The sequence below is a fragment of the Scyliorhinus torazame genome, chromosome 1, assembly GCF_047496885.1.
Source record: "Scyliorhinus torazame isolate Kashiwa2021f chromosome 1, sScyTor2.1, whole genome shotgun sequence".
Taxonomy (NCBI): domain Eukaryota; kingdom Metazoa; phylum Chordata; class Chondrichthyes; order Carcharhiniformes; family Scyliorhinidae; genus Scyliorhinus; species Scyliorhinus torazame.
In genome coordinates this window covers 193,547,313-193,555,074 of record NC_092707.1, presented here as the reverse complement: position 1 = coordinate 193,555,074, position 7,762 = coordinate 193,547,313, and positions in this window count along the sequence as shown.

The window sequence follows — 7,762 nt, the reverse complement described above, 5'->3', positions numbered from 1 at the left end:
GCGTGGTGCCACTCTGTCCTGCTCGTCGCCCATCGGAGGTGCCAAGGCCAGGAGGGAGGAGGTCTGAGGCATTCTGGTGTTCCAGCATCTACCCCGCAGGAATCGCCGGCACGGCCCCATCACCTCCTCCTCCCACAGGATGCCCGATGGCTCTTGGGCTACTCCTTGGGACAGAGGCTTGACTAGAGCGGGCACCTGGTGCTGCCAGTCCTGAAGGCCCGCTTTAGTGTCGACCAGGGTTTTAATGCTCATGGCCATGAAGCACAGGGACTGGGCCACTCCCTCAGGATGTGCCGTGTCCTTCTGTGAATGGCGCAGATCAGCTAGCGCCCAGGCAATGCCACCAACGCCCACAGCCAAAACCTTTGTGACTGGGCCAAGCTCTGGAGCACTGCTGCAATTTTCAGGTGATTCTGGTACATGGCTGCTTGTGCCAAGGTCACCCTGTCATGTGCCTCAGCTACCACCTGCACAGAGTGCCCCAGGCCTTGGGCATTGTGACCCATGGCCGACACCTTCACTCCCAAGTTCTCTACTGTGGACGCCGCCCGTGCGGTGTTGGCCTGGGAAGCACGCATGGTTGGCTGCGCCTCCTGTCCCTGCACGTGGTTGGACTCCTCCATCTGCACTTGCAGGAGCTGGATGGTTGTTGACATACCCTGATGTAGTCCCTGGCTCTGTGTCTGCATCTCCATTGTTGATGTAGCCGCCTTTTCCAAAAGCCCGAGACCCGTCTGGACGGCAACTAACTCCTGGGGTTGGCCTGCCCTCAGACCGTCCATCTTCTTGGGGATTCCTACCTCCACCTGCTGTACCGCTACATGTGTGTGGAGCGCACCAAATAGTGCCCCAGGAGCCTCTTCGCTTTAATGTCCAGCCGAGGTGAGCGTCTCTGGGATGATGGAGGGTGTTGGAAACAGCTGTGATGGAAAGTCAGTGTCTGGTGCTCCGGAGTGTCGCCAGCTGGGTTTTGTGGGCTCGCGTTGCTGTCTGGTGCCGCCTCGGCGCTCAACATGCCCTGGGGTTGTAGCCTAGGGCGGTGTACACCAGAAGGGCCCATCTCATCACCAGGTGATCCTGTCAGAAACAAGACATGACGCATAGTTGAATGGCAGGTTGGGGTGGTGTGGGGGTGGTGGGATGATGTAGGGATGATGTGGGGGTTGTGCCACAGTGCCATATGGACACCGCAACTCAGTGGGAGCTCAGCTTTTTTCCCCGATGCTGAACAGTCATCTGAAAATGTATTTAGTGGCTTTGACTACCCTCCCCTTGTGACACTGCTCCCAGGCCCTCAGGGATGGACTGTGAGATCTGACCTCCCTGGTCATCTGAAGGTAGCTTTTGAAGGTTTCCTTACCTCCAGCACAGCACACCTCATTCCAGCTTTGGGTTAAGCTCATTTCTGATTTATACTGGATCAAAAGTAAAGAAAAATTTCATGATGTGCAGGAGGAACATTGGCATCTCTCCTCCTGTCCATCTCGATCCATAAAGCCTCCAGGCTCACAAATCTGAACCTAGGATCTCTCTCTTTGCCCTGGTGCTCCATCTGTGCAGGGCCCACATTCAGCCAGTCAGTGCAGGTAGCTAGCAACTGTTCCCATCCACTGTATTCAGTTCCTCTACAAGAGGGACAGGCTGTCTTTAAGAGGGTAGATGACTTCACCATATGAGGTGAGCGGACAGTACTTGGCTCCCTGCTGAAAGTTCAGGTGGAGTGTGGAGTGGTCCTTATTCAGACCGGTACTAAAATCAGACAAATGGGCACGATTCTCCGACCCCCCACCGGGTCGGAGAATCGCCAGGGGCTGGCGTGAATCCCGCCCCCGTGTCCCGAATTCTCCACCACCAGAGATTCGTCAGGGGCTGGAATCATGCCGCGCCGGTTGGTGGGAATCACGCCGGTCGGCATGCCCACCCCTGGCGATTCTCCGGCCCGCGATGCGGTGAAGTCCCGCCGCTGTCAACCCTCGCCAGCCGGTGTGGATTAAACCAACTACCTTACCGGTGGGACAAGGTGGCACGGGCAGGCTCCGGGGTCCTGGGGGGGGGGGGGGGGGCGCGGGGCGATCTGGCCCCGGGGGGGTGCCCCCACTGTGGCCTGGTCCACGATCGGGGCCCACCGATCGGCGGGCGGGCCTGTGCTGTGGGGGCACTCTTTTTCTTCCGCCTTCGCCATGGTCTCCACTATGGCGGAGGCGGAAGAGACCCCCCTCCACTGCGCATGCGCGGGGATGCCGTGAGCGTCCGCTGACGCTCCCGCGCATGCGTCGCCCGGCGAAGTCCTTTCGGCACCGGCAGGTGTGGCGCCAAAGGCCTTTCCCGCCAGCCGGCGGGGCGGAAATCACTCCGGCACGGGTCTAGTCCCTCAAGGTAAGGGCTTCGGAGACTTCCGCACTATTGGGGCGGCCCGACGCCGGAGTGGTTCCCGCCACTCCATTACGCCGAATTCCCCCGCCCCGCCGGGTAGGAGAGAATCCCGGCCCTGGAGGCAGCACCAAACGGGTTCACCGCCTACCTCCATGCTCACAGGCAGTTGGTGAATTGTTACCACCCCCACACTGGCGGGGTGGCACGGGAAAAATGGCACGGACCAATTTTTTGTCCTGTACCTCTACTCAGTCTCACTCTCAGTCTAGTTGTGCCTCTCCCTTCCACTGGGAAGAAATAAATTTGCACCAGTCCATTTGGTTGCGAAGCTAGACTCTCTGAGCTTCATGACAGAGACTGGGAATGATTATTGATATCCTGTTCAGTCGCGTGCAGCATTGTGGAACAAGTAAATTGCCTGAGGTGCAATACCTGGCATATCATGCAGAGGAAAGTACATTAGCTCTTGGACTGTGGGTCTGTGTTAATAAACTGTATTAGCATAGTTAAAGACTGAGGATTCAAAAGGAGACTATTTAAAAAGATAACAGGCAGAAGCTAGGAAACACAGAGTTGCATTGCTACAACTAATTTCAGCTACTCTGACATTGGTTCTGTTCCTGGCACCAGCTGTCTTCCTTACAGGTGACCGTTGTAAACCTGCTGACCTTATTTTGGAGAGGCTTCAAGGCAGGAACTAGCAGCAATATGATGACACAAAGCCAATATAACAGAAGCTTTAAAGCAGGAATAAAACCAATGTCAGAGTAGTTTAAATTAGTTGTGGATAAATAAGGATAGCAGGATTCTGGCGCAATAAAATATGAACTCCACAACATCACTCAGTTTAACTAATGAGGTACTACAAGAATCAGTGTTGGGGCTACAATCTATATCAATGATCTGGGTACAGGGATCAAATATAATATTTCCAAATTTGCTGATGACACAAAACTAGATGGGAATGTCAGTTATGAGGAGAATGTAATGAAATGAAATGAAAATCGCTGATTGTCACAAGTAGGCTTCAAATGAAGTTACTGCGAATACCCCCGAGTCGCCACATTCCGGCGTCTGTTCAGGGAGGCTGGTACGGGAATTGAACCGTGCTGCTGGCCTTGGTCTGCTTTCAAAGCCAGCAATTTAGCCCTGTGCTAAACCAGCCCCTGTAAGAAATCTTTAAGAGGGTTTGGACATGCTAAGTTAACGGGACAAGAACATGGCAGGTGGAATATAATGTCAATAAGTGTGAAGTTATCCACTTTTGGAAAAAATAAATCAGAAGACATCCAATTCCCGGGGGCTCAAAAACAGGAGGCGGAATGCTATGAAAATAGGGCTATGTCCCCACCCACGTGAAAACGAGCGCAAATCGTTCTGGAGTTTCCGTCAGAAAGTCCAGAGTGATTCTCTGTTTCGAAGGGGGCTAGCAGGGCCACAGGGTGCTCCTCGCAGCTCCGGCTGCCAATACGGGGCCCCGCACTTCTGGCCGCGGGTCCGCACAAGCGCGCGCCAGCCGCCTGTGGCGGCGGCCCCGTGCAACATGGCGGACCCACACATCAAGTCGACCCCAACAATATAGGCCCCCCCCCCCACCAGATCACACTCGCCCGCCAATCGGTGGCCCCTGATCATGAGCCTGGCCGTCCTGGAGGACCCCCGGTGATGGATCCCCCAACCAGGGCTGCTGCAGACTGGGTGCGCAGCCGCCACTCCGAGCTCTCACCGGGTGGAACCATGAGTGAACCACGCTGGCAGGAACTCGGCCAGCTGCCAGCGGAGAATGGGTAGAGGGAACAATTTGTCGGGGGCAATTTGTCGATGAGATGTACGAGGCAGGTTTTTTACACAGAGGGTAGTGCGTGCCTGGAACTCGCTTCCGGAGGAGGTGGTGGTAGCAGGGATGATAGTGACGTTTAAGGGGCATCTTGACAAATACATGAATAGGATGGGAATAGAGGGATACGGACCCCGGAAGTGTAGAAGATTTGAGTTTAGACGGGCAGCATGGTCGGCGCAGACTTGGAGGGCCAAAGAGCCTGTTCCTCTGCTGTACTTTTCTTTGTTCGTTGTTCTTTTCAATGGCTCTGGAAGTGAATCTTCATGTGAAGGCTCCATGCCCTAAGCATGTCAAATTGCTCACAACACACAATGCCAGTTGAGGTGGTGTCGGACCCAGCACTGATCACAGCCAAGTAATAAGCTTTCCATTTTCTTTATCAGTGGCAAGCAGGAGTACTGTAAGGTCTAACAATATGATTCAGAGTTTAGTACTGCGCTAGAGAAAATTAAACATGCAGGAGGATGCTGTGCTCCCAATGGGAAAGCCATAATTACAGGAATTGTAATTCATCACAGAATCACAGGATTGTTACGATGCAGAAGGAGGCCACCATGTCTGCACTGGCTCTCCAAATGAGTATCATTACTGAGTGCCATTCCCCTGCCATTTTTTGTACCCCTGCACATTGTTTCTATTCAAGTAATTATCTAATGCCCTCTTGAATGCCTCGATTTAACCAGCCTCCACCCCACAATTCCAGGCAGCGCGTTCCAGACCCGAACAACTCATTGTGTGCAAAAGTTTTTTTCTCACATCACATTTGCTTCTTTTGCAATAAATGGGCGCGATTCAGCGCACAGAGTTGAAATCTGTTTTTGGGCGCATTTGTTGGGATGTTTCTCAGTGATTGCAGTGCTGAAAATCACCCCGCTATCCAACAGCACTGCGCTCTTTCTTTTGGCATCAGGGAGTTTCTCCCTGACGGAGCTACATTTCAGTCGATTTCCCGTTGCCGAGCTGATTTCTCCAGCAGGTACGGCTACTCGCAGATCGGGGCGCCATTTTGAACGGCTGCCCCGATCACCCCCACCGCCCCGTACTTTATTGTCCTGCCTTCACCTTCCCCAACCTCGCTGAAGCACTTGGACTGCCCCTCACCGCCCCTCCAATGGGTCCAATCCATTTTTTAAAAAAAACATTATCTAATTTTTATTGTAAAGTAGGGAGAGGGAAGAGGAAACCATGAGATGACATCCCCTTTCAGGGAGCCCCAACCCACTCCCCATCGTAAAAATTTGACTTTTTAGGAAAAGATAGCCCACAACAGACGGGAGTTGGCAGTACCAACTTGGCAACCGGGCATCCAGGCAATGTTAAGGTGCCCAGGTGCTAGGGGAATACCAGACTATTACCCTGCCCTGTCCCCCACCATCTTGGGGTCCCCAATAGCCTGTGAGACCCCCCCCCCCCCGATGTGTCATCATATCTGGTCCACATTTGTGGAAACGAGTGCTAAACAGCATCTTGGCGAGGCCTCGTTGACTCCCGGGCGCTGGGTGAACCGACATCCGGGGATTTAAATGAGCCGAATGCTCATTTAAATATGCAGCTCTGGATCTCATCCAGTGAGGGCGAGATTCAGATCATGCTGGGCTCAGCAAGTCGGGTGGACTCGTGATCGCCTGGCGCTCGGCATGGAGCCTGATTTGGGGTTTCCCGAGAATCACTTAGTGTGCCCAGATCCACGTTGGGTGCAACATGATCACTGAATCGTACCCCACTTCAAATCTGTGCCCTCTTGTTCTTGATCCTTTCACGAACGGGAACAGTTTCCCCCTATCTACTCTGTCCAGTTCCTTCATAATTTTGAACATCTCTATCAAATCTCTTCTTAGCCTTCTTCTTTTCAATCTCTCCAATCCATCTTCGTGACTAAGGTTTCTCATCCCAGGATCCATTCTTGTAAATCTCTTCTGCACTCTCGCCAGGTAGTACCTGGAGGTACAACATCAGAGCCCTGATTCTCACGCACAGGTTCCATAAAACTTAAATCTTCACTGGGTTGATGAAATGAGTCTCATATCTATTCATCTATCTTGCTGATCATACCAGTCTTCTCATCAAACCTCCCGTGGCTGTTTCTTAAGCCTACTTGCCCATCACTTGTGATCCCCAGACAAGCATAAATTGTTTTGGGAATTTGTAGATTTTCACAAAGGTGTTAAGCTGATTTCTGCTCGTCATGTGCCACGAATAGAAAAGCAAGTAACCTCATTAACACTCCAGCCTGTATGCTTCATCCGATGCCAGTGCTTATGTAGTTACATTGTATATGTTGTGTTGCCCTATCATGTATTTTCTTTTATTCCCTTTTCTTCTCATGTACTTAATGATCTGTTGAGCTGCTCGCAGAAAAATACTTTTCACTGTACCTCGGTACACGTGACAATAAACAATCCAATCCAATCCAATTGGGTGAATTGGGGTGGAAAGAAATGTAGAATCTAAAAATTGCTAAATAGAAGCAGGTGAGGAAGACTACGAGATTAACACATCTAAGGGCACCATTCCAACTTTGCCTTTCACTTATTAGAACCTAGATCGATACCATGATTCAATCTGAAAGAATGCTGGGGATTTCTCTTCCCTTTGTTACCAGGAATTTCAGGCTGCATTTTCCGTTTCAGAGACTAAGTGCTGACAGTGGGACTGAATCAGTGGTGTTCTATGATCACGGAAACAGCGCCCGTCCCGGAGCAAATCAGGATCTGTTAATGGACTAGCACTGGTGCCACGTGGAATTCGTGCAATTCGAATGAAAACCAATGTCTGATTTGCCGGGGTTGGGATTGGCACTCAAGAGGCTGACAAGCTGCAGCCACATATATTCACTGAATGCATTTTCACATGACTACCTACCTACTGCTCCACCAGTGCCTCCTGCTGCTCAATGAACCACACCCCTCCATCAACTATCAGCAGACCCTGGCAAACAGGACACAGGCTTAACATCCGCATATTCCACTTCATCTTCATACACATTCTGCTAATGCCAGTTTCACCCCAGAGCCGCTGTTTGCACCTACCTCCAGATATTCAACCGTGACAGGCATATCACCCAGCATTCTATAACACTATCACTGAAATTCTTCACTCTCTCTTGCAAGACAAAGTGGCACAGAATAATAAGGAGCAGAACAGTGTTAGACGTTTAGCTGCTGTTGTATAAAGAGTCAAAGGTACTGCTCTTTTTTACAACCACCTTGATTTCACTTCAGCAGACTCTGCACAAAACTCTATCTTCACATCACCTGACACAAAGGGCACCTGAAGCCTCTTTACATATCAGTGTCAATTATTGGATACTTAACATAAATGAGACAACTAATTGGAATGTCTCTTAACCCATTACTTAACAAACAGGACTGGAGGGGTACAAGGATCCTTTCATATCCTGAGTCCTCCGGAGGAGATGGTTCTCCGTATCATGGGACTGGCTACAAAAAAATTCATGGCACCCGACATTATTGACAATATTGAAGATGACAGTATGTTCATGCCACATACTCCTTCCTTAACCCCAGCCCGCACTCATCCAACGCTTTT